This window comes from Neomonachus schauinslandi, chromosome 15 (assembly GCF_002201575.2).
Source record: "Neomonachus schauinslandi chromosome 15, ASM220157v2, whole genome shotgun sequence".
NCBI classification, from domain to species: domain Eukaryota; kingdom Metazoa; phylum Chordata; class Mammalia; order Carnivora; family Phocidae; genus Neomonachus; species Neomonachus schauinslandi.
Genome location: NC_058417.1, coordinates 35,520,855 through 35,534,422, shown reverse-complemented (window position 1 = coordinate 35,534,422; position 13,568 = coordinate 35,520,855).

Genomic DNA, 13,568 nt, shown 5'->3' with positions numbered 1-13,568 from the left:
CCTTTGCTAGGGTCCAGGGGTTACATCAGTTCCCCCCAAACACCCCTAAGTCTTTGTTCACGCTGCTTCACTGCCTGGAAAGCTGTCCCTTTTTGACTCTGCCTGGCTTGCTCCTTCTCAGCCCAGCTCAAGTGTCACTGCCCCCATGAAGCCCTCCGCTTCTCTCCCTTGTGGAATTAATGCCTTCTATCCACTCCATGGGTGCCTTTACTGTCCTTATCACCCTACTTATGTCTGCTTGTATGTCTACCTCCCCCAGTGGAACATCTTATTCACCTCTGTATGTATGCATGCAGCAGGCACCCAATAAATGAACATTAGCTTTGCATTCCCTGCTATACATTCCAGTCCTACTTAATAGCAGCCTGCTGCTTTTCCTTGCTATCCACAAACACTTTCTCTTCCAAATAAGTCTTTAGGATTCACTCCCCGCCGCCGCTTCCCCCCCCCTCCCCCTCCAACATCTCGATCAATTACCTGCCCTCCGGAAAAAGGAACCAAAATGAGGCGTGACTGTGGTCTGGCCTCAGCCTCTCTCCTAGGGCCTGGGACAGACAAGAAAGGCATGGGGAGGGGTGCAGGTGGGGAGGAGGCTCCAGCACCCCACCCCCACCCACGGGGAATTGGCTTTGGCTCCACTGTTGCACGGATGGGGTGGGGGTGGGGTCAGTGTTTGGTTTTCTGGCATTTCATTTATGCCTTGGAAGTTGGATTTGGGCTGTCAGGGGATCTGGGGAGGGGAGCCAGGCTGGTGGCAGGGGGTGGCTCCATGAGCAGTGTCTGCCATCTCATTGGCTTCCTCCCTGTGCTGAGGGCAAGATCAAACATCAAACGCGGCCCCGGCTGGTGCCTGGGCTAATGGAGCTGGGCAAGCGTCTTCCAGATGTGTGCAGCTGTCTTCTCCCACTCCCCATCCAGAGTCTTGAGTTGGAGACCCAAGTCAGCGGCTCTGTGGGTCCCAGGGCACCAGATTTTGGGCTGGGGAGGCTGGCCTCGCCTTCTCCCACCCGTGATCACAGTTTTCCACTGATGGAGCCTCTCTCACCTTCCTCCATTCCTCTCCTTCCTTCCAAGGAGTCTTTCATGCCCTACCCACTGGCAAGTCCGTCTTGCTGTAGAGCCTGCATCCTTCCTGCTCTCGGGGACTATCTCCTGGGACTGGACAAAGGTAGAGGGAGAGAAACTCTCTCAAGCAGAGAGGAAGGAAAGAGAGATGCTCCGGATGATTCAACAGGGGGAAATGGGGGGAGATCATGAAATACGTGGAGCCCAAGTTAATTTGAAAATCGGAGCACTCCACTTCCAGGCACTCAGCAGTCAGAGAGGCTACCAGCCTCTTAGCCGCCCCGAGTCCCTCTTCCCAAATGCTATAAGCTTCTAATAAGGATGTAATACAATTGAATTTATTACAAACTTAATTGTTTACAGAAATTTACCCAGCTGCAGACATGGGCAGGGAGGACTGACCCAGTGGGAAAACAGAAGAGCTGGAGAAAGAGATGAGGGGAAGGGAGAGGGTGGAGGATGACGGACAGATGGGAAGGAAAGGGGGAGAGAAAAAAAGAGGAGAGGTATGCAAGGAATAGGAGGCAGGAGGGACAGTCTGGAGGCGGAGTGAGTCAGTCCTCATCAGTCCTCATCAGTCAGTGGGGCCCCAGCGCCATGTTGGCGAGAGAGTGCCAGTGAGCCTAGGAGGGAGAGGCTGCAATGACAGTTCCCCCAGGTCCAGGTAGTGGCCCGGTGGGACACACCATGGGTGGGCTGGGGGCAGGGCAGAATTTCCAGGATTAGTGCAGAGACACGGCTGCCTCTGGTGCAACTGTGTGGAATGCTTCTGTAGGAAGGCTTATTGGATTGAGCAGAGCAGTGGGCCGGCTTTTCTGGATCTAGAACTCTCCAGGCCCCTCTGCTCTACATCATACTGTAATTCTCCTTGGCTGTCCACTGCCTCAGCGCACATAAACACCAGGGAGACAAGCACTCGTTCATTCGTTCAAAACAAACGCAAGGGAGAAGCAGGTGTCAGGCGCTGCCGTAAGCACTGGGGATTCACCAACATGGTGCCCCATCATCAGAGAGCTCACAGTCTAAGAGGCAGAGGCAGGGACGGATGTGGACAAAGTCTAGGACAATAGGATGGTAGGAGGAAACCCAGAGCCTGGAGTGTAGTAGGTGGCCAAGGAATATTTGTTGAATGAATAACGTGAGCACACTGCCAGGAGCGGAGGGGAGAAGGGGCTCGCTGTCCACAGAAGCTGGCCAGGTAAAACAGAGGGGTGGCATGTGGAAAAGCTCAGGCAACTCTGAGCTCCTTGAAGGCAGGGGCTGTGCTTAGTCACCCTTGGATTCCACCAACCAGCTCCTGGCCCAGAGCAGGCGCACGGTGTTGGACACATGAGTGAGCGTTAGTCTGGAGCTCTTGGGTTGTCAGTGACAGAAAGACATCTCATACTAGCTTAAGGAAGAACAAAAAGAGGGAGAGGGAGAATATGGTTCATCATAATGGGAATTTCCTGGAGGAGGGTTAGAGGCAAGGTCCAGGCAAAGCTAGTTGCAGGTGCTACCTGTTGTCACTGAGCCCTTCTTCTTTCTGCTTTCTTCTTGTTTGGCTTCTCTCAGGCCAACTCAATCAGGCTTTCAATCTTAGGCTCTCCCCAAGGGATGGAAAGAAGGCTTAGAGTACTCTAGCTCAGCATCCTAGATAACAGGAAGAAAATACTTCTTTCCCCGTAGTCCCAGAGGAAGCCCGTGGCTTTAGTGACATGCTCATTCTTGAACCAATCACATGACTAGGGGTATTGTATACACTAATTTACCAGGCTTTGGCCATATGGCCATTCGCAGAGTGGACAGAGAGTTGAAGGTAGAGTGAAAGTAACCCTCTCCCCGCAAAAGAGTTGGGAGGAGGAGGTTTCCCATAGGCTAAAAAGGGCGAAGTGGTGCTAGACCACAGATGTCCATGACGAATGAATACATGAATGATTGGTTAAATGACTTGGGCCTTGAAGGGTGAATAGGAGTTCACTAGGTAGCGAGAAGAGAGAGGGTCACCTTATATGTGTGTGTAGACATACAGAGTCTGATTTAACATTCTGTTTTATTTTTGTTCCTAGCTGCCCATCCATGTCTGTTCCCATCTGTGTGTCTGGATCATCTTGGAAGCCCCAGAGGGCAGGGACAATGTCTGCCACACTCCATCTGGGCACTGCCCAGGCCTGTCCATTTAGACACTTAATCAAGGCTGTTTAGGCTCTGCGGCCACCCTCCCCTGCAAGCAGGGTGCTCTCTCCCTCCTCCAGTAGATCTGGGCTAGGCTAGGCCACTGTCCAGTCCTGGAGGAGTGGGTGGGGACAGTGAAGAGCCAGAGACATGAGAAGGGGATGATGGGGAGACCTCTGCCCACGATCTCTCCCATTCTTCTGGGGCTTACTCCTTCCCCTGATGGCAGCAGAAAGTCCTTAAAAAGTCATTTGTGAATTGTAAACATAATAATCTGACATTTTAAAGGAGGCTTTTTGAAAAGGAAAAAACATGTCATACAATTGCTCCTTCTGGCCCTTGAGCACATGGCATATTGAATTTAGAGAGTTACAATTCCACTTTTTCCCACTTCCTACTCTGCCTGTGCTGCCCCTTGCCTCCTAATTACAGCGTCTGACGGCCACTTCACGTTCACAGAGGGGCATGTCTTTGACTTCCCTCACCCTCTGCCGGGTGGTGGTTTAGGCTACTGTCGGTTCATCCACTCCTTCCTTCATTCATTCCTTTGCCTGTGCATTCATTCGCCCACCGCTACTGAGCTCTTGAACCCAGGCCTGTGCTAGGCTGGGCAGACCCCCGGATGGATGACAGACACAATCACTCCCCTCCCCAAGGAGCTCAGCACCCAGACGGAGAGAGAGAAGGCCATCTCCGACCACGGCCCGGTGTGCTGGTGGTGGGGAGGGAAGCAGGGCGCCTGAGGTCTACGTGGGGTCACCCAGGCTGGAATAAAATGGAGGACTTCCCAGAAGAGGTGATTCCTGTGCCAAGTTGTGCTGGTGGGTAGGAGGGAGTGAGACGGTTCCAAAGGGGGACACGGTGAGGTGACGGGGCTGGGGAAATCCAGGGGGGTGATGAGCATCATTGGCTTCAGGTTCTTTCTTTGGCTGAGTTCTTTCCCCTCCCTGGCTGCCCTGTCTCCATGCATTTGTGTGCTTGACCATTCTTGCAGCTCCTGCGCTCTGGCCCGCCTCCCTCAGTGCCAGGCGCAGGGCCAAGCCCACAGCCCCCTCTCTCTCGGACTCTGGGGGTCTATGCTACAAGTGGGGGAGGTGAGGACAGGGGATCCGAGCAGAAAAACGGGGTGACAAGGGAGTTATTTGTTATTTAGGAAGAAAGCCGGCGTTCTGCTCGCTGCGGGAGTCGGGCCGAGACTGAGGGGCATGTCATAGGCCCTCCCCATAGAGCCTGGGGGACACTTACCCCCCACTGCTGGCCCACTAGAAGAGGGGTCTCCAAACACGACTGGGGTGGGAGATGGACCTCAAAAGGCGGAGGAAGGAGAGAAAAGCTGCCGGGGAAATGGCCCGTTTCTAAAGACTCGGGGGCTGCAGTAATGAGAACCAGAGGAAAGGCTAATGGAGATCAGATTGCCCGGGGGCCGGCCCCCAGCAACCCCCTCCCCAGCTTTCGGAAAGGAGAGGCCCAGGGACAGGATGTAGGTGGGAAAGAGCCACTCTCCCCACCTGGTCCATCCCTTAATCTTAGCCGGAGTTGAGGGGCTTAAAGCTGGAGGAGCCGGACCAGGTGGGCTGCATCCAACGGGAGGAGGCCAGGCCGGCCAAAGCCAGCCCCCTAGGCTGTGGGTTCCGTGGGTTCCATGGGCGGCCACTCAGTGAGTCAGTCAACAACCTGCCCCACACACGGACCCTCTGGCCACGAAGGGCCAGAGCAGAGCGCTCAGAGGGAGAAGAAAGAGTGGGCTGCGCCTCTGGGGGCATTCCCAGCCTGAGGGGAGAGATACGGTCCAGCAAGTCCCCATTCTGGGGCGGGGGCCACAGCCCTGCGCTCTGGACCGCAGGCTGGTGAGCCAGGGGGCTGGCCCCAAGCTCCACCTGCCTGGCAGAGTAGATGGTGTCCGCCGGGAGGCGCTCACAACAAGGGCCGGGATGAGGAACCAGGACTGCCATAGTAATAACCAGTACTGTTACTAAAAATAACCACAGCCTAATGAGGTGAGCACTCCTTTGGGGCCAGACCCCCCCGGGGGGGAAGAGTGTTGTGCACACTTAACCTCATCAGTCTTCATGACCACCTCAGGAGGGGGAAAGGGCTGACCTTAAGGCCATGTTGCAGGTAGGGAAGCTGGAGCTCAGAGGACGGAAATGAGGTGCTCCCAGCCCTGGCCTCCCTGGCTTCAGCTCCAGGGCCCTGGAGCCAAAAGCCCACTCGCTCTCCTCCTCTTCCGCCTCTGTCCCTCCTTCTGTCTGTAGTCTCTGCTTTTTGCTCCTTCCTCTTGTCTCTTCTCTGACTTGGCACCTCTGTCTCCTTCTCTGTCTCTCCTCCCCTGACTCAGTTCCATCCTGCACCACCCCCCATCCCCGGGACTGTCCAGCAGGGCACTTGGTCCTGGAAGGCCCTGAGCAGCCCTCCTGCTTACTCTGGGCCTGCCCCTTCCCCTGCAGCAGGGAGCCAGGAGCCAGGACTGGCCAGCGGTGGCGGGGGGGGGGGGGGGGTGGGGGGGGGGACCTGGGTGGGGCACACAGGCCACATGGCTCCTCCTCAAAGGACGCCAATAGCCCCAGGACAGGAGACTCCCGGCGGATCTTGACAGGAGGCAGCTGGGCACAAGGCCGGGGCAGCTGGGTGGATCTCCAGGCGAGGGTCACTTACAAGGGGGAGAGGAAAATGCTGCTCGGCCCCTTCTCCTCCCTACAATCCTTCCTTCCTGCCCTTCCCCTTTCTTACCTTTCTTCCTCCTCCTTTTATCCTCATATTTATCCTCTCCCCTTCTCATTTCTCCCCCCTCCCTGCACTTACCCTAGGCTTGCATTTTCTCTCTCTCTCTCTCTCTCTCCCCCTTCCCCATCCCTCCTCCTCCTCTATCGATCAGTCTCCCCAGCTCTAGCCAACACGGAGGCCTTGGACGGTGCTCACAGTCTTGCTTTAAATTTATTGCCCAGTAAAGGAGGCAGCAGATGGAAGTCTCCACCACCCCACCCCCACCCCCACCCACCGTGTCTCCTCATCCCAACAAAAGCCAATCTAGACGCGAATGTCGTCCATCAAATGCACCAATATGGGGTTATTTATAGGCTACCCCCTTCCAAGAAAGCAGAGTGTTTTTCCTCCTCTCTTTTCTCTGTGAGCTTTTGCGTCTCAGGAGTGAGGGGCCGGTTGGATTCATTATTTGAAAAGCTGCACCCTGAGCTTCCCATCCCTCAGATTCCAGGGTAGGGGGGCATGGAAGTGTCTTGATTGGAAATGAATTAATTAGAAGTGAGGCTCTTCAAGTCTCCGAGTTGGGTTATTTATAGTGTTCGGTTAATTTTGATAATTAACACTGGGGAGGAAAAGCGAGTTCCGGGCAAAGCAGTGCCCGCCAACAGAGACTCGCTTCCCGCCCCGTCTGCCCCCCTCCCCACGCTGCTCCATTTGGACTCTGTCTAAATAGGCTACTCCCTGTCGCGGAGTCCCTGGTTTTTCTAAAAGTAGAACGAAGGAGAGAAGGCCAAAGGCTGGGGGACTGCTTGGGCGAATAGCTGCTTCTGAGAAGTGGGGGACCTAGGCTGTCGGGGATGCAGGTGTCAGATGTCTCATCCATCTGGCATCAGGCCAGCGTCCCCTCCTGTCCTGGCCACATGTCCTTCCTGGAGGAGTAGGTGCCAGTCTGAGGGTCTGGGTGGTGCTCTGTGGGGCAGCTCACAGACCTAGGAGAGTGGGGAAGCCTGCACCCAAAGTCTGGGCATAGGTGCTGCTTCTACCAAAGCAGCGGGGGATGGAGGAGCCCGCGGACGAGGGTGATGGAACCAAAGACAGCCATTCTGCAGCCACCTGGTTTGGAAGGAGAGAAAGGGTGGATCAGAAAGAGATTTGTAGAGACGCGGGAGGTTTGGACTTGGATCCTGCTGACTGCCATCCGGGGAGCAGGATGGGCATTTCAACGAGAAAGTGATCTATCACCAGCAATGACAAGGGAGCTTCTGAGCGCTCCCACCATGCATGGCCAGCTCCATCTGGGCCCATTTGCTCCCCCATCCCTTACCCAACCCCCACACCGACGGCTCCCTGTCAGGTTCTTACACCCTCTGCTCAGAATGTCCTCCCCTCCCTGCCCTGGGAAGGTCCTTTCCCTGGACACGGCACAGCACACCCGGGATCTCCCTTGGGAGGCTTTGCTGAGTTGGTGGTTCCCTAACTTTGTCAGGTGCAATTCTCAGTGGTGGCAGGGGGAGCGGACTGTGAAGGGCCCAGCTGTGCCCCCCTCCCTCCCCCGGAGCTGGGCAGTGAGGTGGGTTCTGGACCGCCCCCAGGCACCAGCGTGGTTCACCAGGAAGGGATCGCCTTTCTTCCCGGGCTAAGGACCAACTGCTGTCCCCTGAGTGGAAGGCAGGTGGGACCACCCAGCGCAGGTACGGGAAGTGGTGGGAGGCTTTCTCTCTGGGCCGGAGGCTACTTGGTCTGCAGCCTGCTCTCCGGAGCGCAGAGGCGGTCTGGAACGCCGGGAGGAACTTCAAACACAGCGGCCCTCTCTCACTCTCCGGAGGGAGGCTCTGCTCCCGGGGCTCGCCAAGGGCCAGGGCCAGACCGGAAATGGCGTCGGGGACCCAGGGGCCCTGGCCTCCCGTTGTTCCTGCCGCCTGCCACAGCTCCCCCGCCTCCGTCCCTCCCTCCCTCCTCCCCTGCGGATGTTCTCAGGTGTCTCCACCAAATCCCTTCCCCTGCCACTGCCCCCCTTCTCTCCAACTCCTGATCCCTGATAGGAGGGAGGGAGACAGAGAGAGAGAGAGAGAGAGAGTCCTCCTGCTGGCTTTTCCTTGCGCTCCATCTTCGTAACAAAATGCGCTGTATCCTGGTCTCGCTTCCCTTCCCCTAGGCTTCCCACCACGAGCACGCTGCCCTCCCAGCCCCGCGTGCCTCTCTACCTTTGGATCTGAAGTCCTCCTGCAGGAAGCCTGCCAGAGGCTGCCCCGCTGCCCTCCCACTCGCACACCATTGTTCTTTTAGTTCTGCTGGGCCACTGCTGGGTTTGCTTCTAGGTTGTTTGGAAGTTACTTTTCCATTGCTCGTGTTCTATCCTGAGTTCTCCGGGTCAGACCCCACCCCTTCTTGAGGGCAGTGACCTGTTTCCACCTCACACTGGGGGCTCCCCAACAACGAGGGTTTGTGGAAATGGAACCCCTTCTGCTTCCCACCCCATCCCCACCCTAAGCCTAGGGAGCAGACCTGTTTGCTCAGCCACCTGCCTCTGTCCCTGCTCTGCCCACCCCCGCCCATGACCACCCACCACCTGCCTCTGTCCCTGCTCTGCCCCTATACCAGGAGGACTCCAGGCCCCTGCAGCCCTCTGGGGGGCAGGGCCTGTGGGCCCGTGGCAGCTGCAGGCTAGGCCCCTGACCCCAGGGCACCACAGGCCAACCTTCAGACATCTCTGAGTGGTTTTCCCTCACTTTTTCAGCCCAGGGGCCTTCGGGGAGCTGCTATTCTGTCTCCAGTTTCCTCTGAACCGAGAGCCCATTTTTAATTAAAGTGGAAAAAGAGCTGAAAATCTGTTCGCATTTAATCATCTTGACGACCTTTTTGCTTAAGAGTTTCCATCTGAGAGGGGATGTTGGGGGGTGGGCAAAGGCGTTTCTGGAGACTGGGCCTGGGTCAGGGAGGAGGACGGAGAGCCTCTTACAGGGATGAATAATGGAACAGGAGCGGAGGTGGCTGGGGCTCTGAGTACCGACTCAGCACTTTCCTCCGCGCCCGCTGGCTCCTCCAGGAGATGCCCCCGCCCGCACCTGCCTCCCCTCCCCGGGGCACCCTGTGGGCTGGACCAGGCTGGGGCTGGACAAGAACCTGGCCTCAGACTCCCCAGGGGTGGGGAGCAGCGGCGGTCGGGGAAGGACCACTTCTCTCTCCTCACAGGTGGGGAAACTCCTGGAGAGGCATTGTGAGTGGTCCCTGGTCACACAAGGAGCAGGGGCAAGCTGAGGGGAGAACCCTGACCTCCTGTCTCCTTCGGCTCACCGTGCTGGAATGGCCCAAACTGGTCTGTAATCCCTTTCTTTGCAATGGACCCACGGAATGACTTAGAATATGCTGTGCACTTCACTGGGCCTCAGTTTCCCCAATTGTAGATGACCCCTGGGGGTGGCTTCCACTTCTGAGATCGGAGTCCTGGCTTCGAGTGTGTAACTAGGAACACTCTTATGCTCCTGTTCCGGGTGTGAGACACTGACTGGGCAACCCCTTAGACCGGGAGATCCCTAAGGCCCTGCGTTGCCCTCCCCGCCCCGCCCATGTCCGGCTCAGCAGAGGGGAGGAAAGTGGCATTGAAGTTCCTCTCCATGTTTCAGACCCACCTCTCCGCTCCCATGGGACAGCAGACCGAAGCCTAGAGACCATGTCTCCCTCATCAGGGTAGGGGGACTTCCAGGGCCAGGGGTCTGTCTCCTGCCTCAGACTGGAACTTCACTCAGGGCAGGGCTGTCTCTTCTCTTTCCCCAGAGGGGGCACTCATGGCCGGTGGAGTGGATGGGACCGAGAGAGCGGATGTAGGGACAACTGGAAACCTGGGCCCTCTGTTCTTAAATGTTCAGCCCTGTCTCAGGGGCCCCCCAACCTTGGGAGGTTGGGACGGACGGCGGGGGGGCGGGGAAGGGATGCTCTTCCTTCTGCTCCTCCTCCTTCCTGGGCCCTCTTGGGGGTCTTCCCTTGACTGGGAGACTTACCAGACTGTGCATCTATGCCCTTTACCCTCCCCTGCTGGAAACCAACCCAGACAATTGCACTTGACCCCACTTCCCAGACGCGCCAGAGAGAAGATAAGCTTGAGCCTGAGATATCTCCTCCCCCAGTGATTCCCGTGGGAATTGTGCAGAGCCCAAGGCTGTCACGGCTCTGGTTCTTATCTGCAGCAGGAAGGCCCCGGAGCCTGGGTCTCTAGTGATGAAATGTCATCTCACCCCTCATCCGGTCTCTAGCCTGAAGGCCAGAAGCCACCATCAGCAGCCTCAAACAGGACAAGAGTAAACTGACATCTCTCAAACTCCCTTGACTTTCAGAGCACACTCACTCAATACTGCTTTGACTCCTTGCAGTAGTTCTGGGAGATTGGTATCTCACACCCATTTTACAGATGAGGAGACTGAGGCTGAGGGGAGGGAAAGAGGGAGGGGACTGGCCCCAGGGCACATGGCAAAAAAATGGTAGACCAGTACCCGGGTCTTCAGATGCCCCGTCTTCTTACCTTCCCACTTGCTGGCTTCACCCTGCTCCAGCCAGGGGGTAAGCCTACTTGTTTTTTCTTTAAAATGTTCTTGACTGTCTTTGGATGCAGGATAAAAAGTGAGAGAGATGGCTGAGTCCTTCAGAACTGCAGGGCAGCTCTGTGATCCTGAAGGGCTGGCAAGGAGCAAAGCTGAGAGTCAGGAGGAGCTTTCTGGAGGATAGCCACTCACAGGGGAGTGGGTGCTGCAGAGACTAGGGCAGAGGCTGAAACAAAAGGCCAGGGAGGTTTGGGCCCTGGAGTCAGCAGAAAAGACCGCCTCCCTGAGGCACAGGCTACCCAGAATCTCCCCCTGTGCCCTTACTACCAGGCTGGGAACACTGGGCTCAAGCACTCAGGTATAGCATTGCCCTCTCTGGGCTCCCCTTCCCCAAGACACGAAGTCTGGGGACATGAAGTCCCTACCGCCTGTGTCTGATGAATTGATCAGATCTTGTGATCCCTTGATGAGAGATACGGGTGTGGAACAGGGCAGATGGGAAGATGGAAGCCTTGACCAATTCAAAGGGAGAAATTATGTCAAAGGAAGAGAAGACAACTCTCAAGGAACCCATGCAAGGACCTGGGGGTGGGAGCAGCTGACGAATGTGGGTCAGGCGGGGCCCTTGCAGGGTAGGGTGGAGGCAGGAAGGGTGCGCGGGCCTCTGAGGCCTGGCAACCTCCTCCCTCCCCTTCCCCTCAGAAATTGTCATCCTCTTGCCCATCTCCCATCACCCCTTCTCTGGTTGGTCTTTGGAACTGGGGGATAGGGGAGGCGATTCCCCCAAAGCAGGAAAAGGGAGTGCTCACTGAGTGAGCTTGAAAATCATACCTTGGGGGCGCCTGGGTGGCTCAGATGGTTAAGCGTCTGCCTTCGGCTCAGGTCATGATCCCAGGGTCCTGGGATCGAGTCCCGCATCGGGCTCCCTGCTCCTTGGGAGCCTGCTTCTCCCTCTGCCTCTCTCTCTCTGTCTCTCATGAATAAATAAATAAAATCTTTAAAAAAAAAAAGAAAATCATACCTTGGATCAGAAGACAAAGATCATCCCCCGGCTTGCCTCCACCCATCTACCTGTGCCCCCAAGCCCAGGTTCTCTGAATGCGTGTCAGGAGGGGGCACCTGGGTGGTAGGTAGAATCGAGGGGCAGAGTACAGCCGCTCTGACAGGCAGGTTCTAGCTCCCCAACTCAACTCCGGGTGAGGACCAGAGGGGCAGGGATGGAGGGAAGGAGAGACCAGGACCTGAGGGTTAGCAGTGGGGACTGCTCACTCACACCGGCCACTTATGGTACCACTGCTTCCTTCCAGGGGGTCCTGGGACGAATGGCTTAACCGCTTCAAGCCTCAATCTCCTATCTGTAAAATGGCAATGCCAACATCTCCTTCATGGGAAGACAGTGGGGGTTAAAGGAGATAATGTGTGGCTCTCCCCACCCATAGGATGTCTCAATAGATGTGAGTTCTCATTGTCTGGTTGGGGAGGCAGGCTGGTTTCCCAGCGACTGCTGGGGATGCGCGCAGGGAGCTGTGAGCAACATCCTGCGTGGGGTGGGGGGGGGTGCTGAGGTGAGGGGTCCCAATGGGACGGGAGGACAGGGAGTGTGTGTTAGGAGCTTGCCTTCCTGAGGGGGCGGGGTGATGGAGGGGTGGCAGGGTGCATGGGGGAGGGCCAAACCCCACCCAATTGGACTTCTGAAGATGCAATTGGACCACCACGGCCACTCCCAGCCCCATGTAGAATGGCATTGACATTCTCCACCCTCTCCCCTTAGGCTCACCGTTAGTCCAAGAAGACTTGGAGTGTGTGTGGTGGGGACAGGGCCCTCTATATGTGCAGCTGTTATGGGAAATGGTTCTGGGGGATCCTCCATGAAACGGCTGCCCCCGCCCCACACACCCGGCACTGTCTGTCTGATCTCACTTGCTGGTCAGCTCCTAAGAGCCCACTTCTCATGCCCCATCCCACAGCCATGGCTGTAAGTGCCGAGGGTTGGGGACAGAGAGCTGAGTCAGGGGAGAAAGTTTTGAAAGGCACTTGTGTCTGGGGTCAGGAGTCACAACCGTTAGGGAGTTAGGCTGAGGCCACCAGTGGCTCCGTAGGGCCTCCAATATTGTTCCAAGGCCAAGGGACAGACCCAAGTATCCCGCACTCGTTAGGCACAGGAATCCCTGCTGGGTGGGGTGCAGATGCAGGACGGCAGGTGGTGGCTGGCGGTGGTGGCCATGGCCTGGCGGTCATGGTGATGATGGTGACGGTGGTGATAACTGTGGGGTGCTCACAGTAGTGATGAGGAGGATTGTGGGTGTGGTAGTGATGGTGGTGTCATGGTGACGGTGGTCACAGCGGTGATGGTGTGGGTATAGGTGGCCGTGATGGTGACAGCCGTGATGATGGTGATGGCCCCCACAAAGGAACCTCCTGATCACAGCCATGCTATTTACGGCATGGTCAAGGCAAGGTGTCACATTATAAAATAATACTTCACATCAAATAACCAGCACCCTGGAACATCAGCTCCACGAGGGCAATTGACCGCTGTATCCCCAGTGCCTCCAACGTGGGGCACACAGTAGGTGCTCGATAAATGTGTGCCAAATGAGTGCAAAGATATCAAGTCTCTCGTGGTGATAAACACTATGTTACTTCATTTGTTCTTCACCATGCTCGTTCAAGATCTTTCTAAAGACATTCCCACTTGATGGATGAGGACACTGAGTCTGAGAGCGATGACATAACCCACCTAAGACATGGGGAGGGGGGAGTAAGTGATGGGAAGGTAGAGTATGTGGGCATTTATAGCCAGGCCTATCTGACTCTCAGTTCAGTGCTCTCTCTCCCCTAGCACTTTGCAGCCGCTCTCCCCACCAGCTCTCAGCATTCCATCGTGGTCTTGAGCTTGGGCTTAATCATAGAAATACTGCTAATAATAGTAACAATTGCTGTTTGTAATTGTTCGAGTAAGGCTTAAATGATCAAGACCGTGGAAATTATTAATAACCCAGGCCCAGCCATGGTAGTGTGGGTCATATTAAATCGTGTTGAGATGGATAACCTTGGCAATGATAGTAACCGGGATCATAAATTAATAACAGGAGTATTTAAATTAATGCC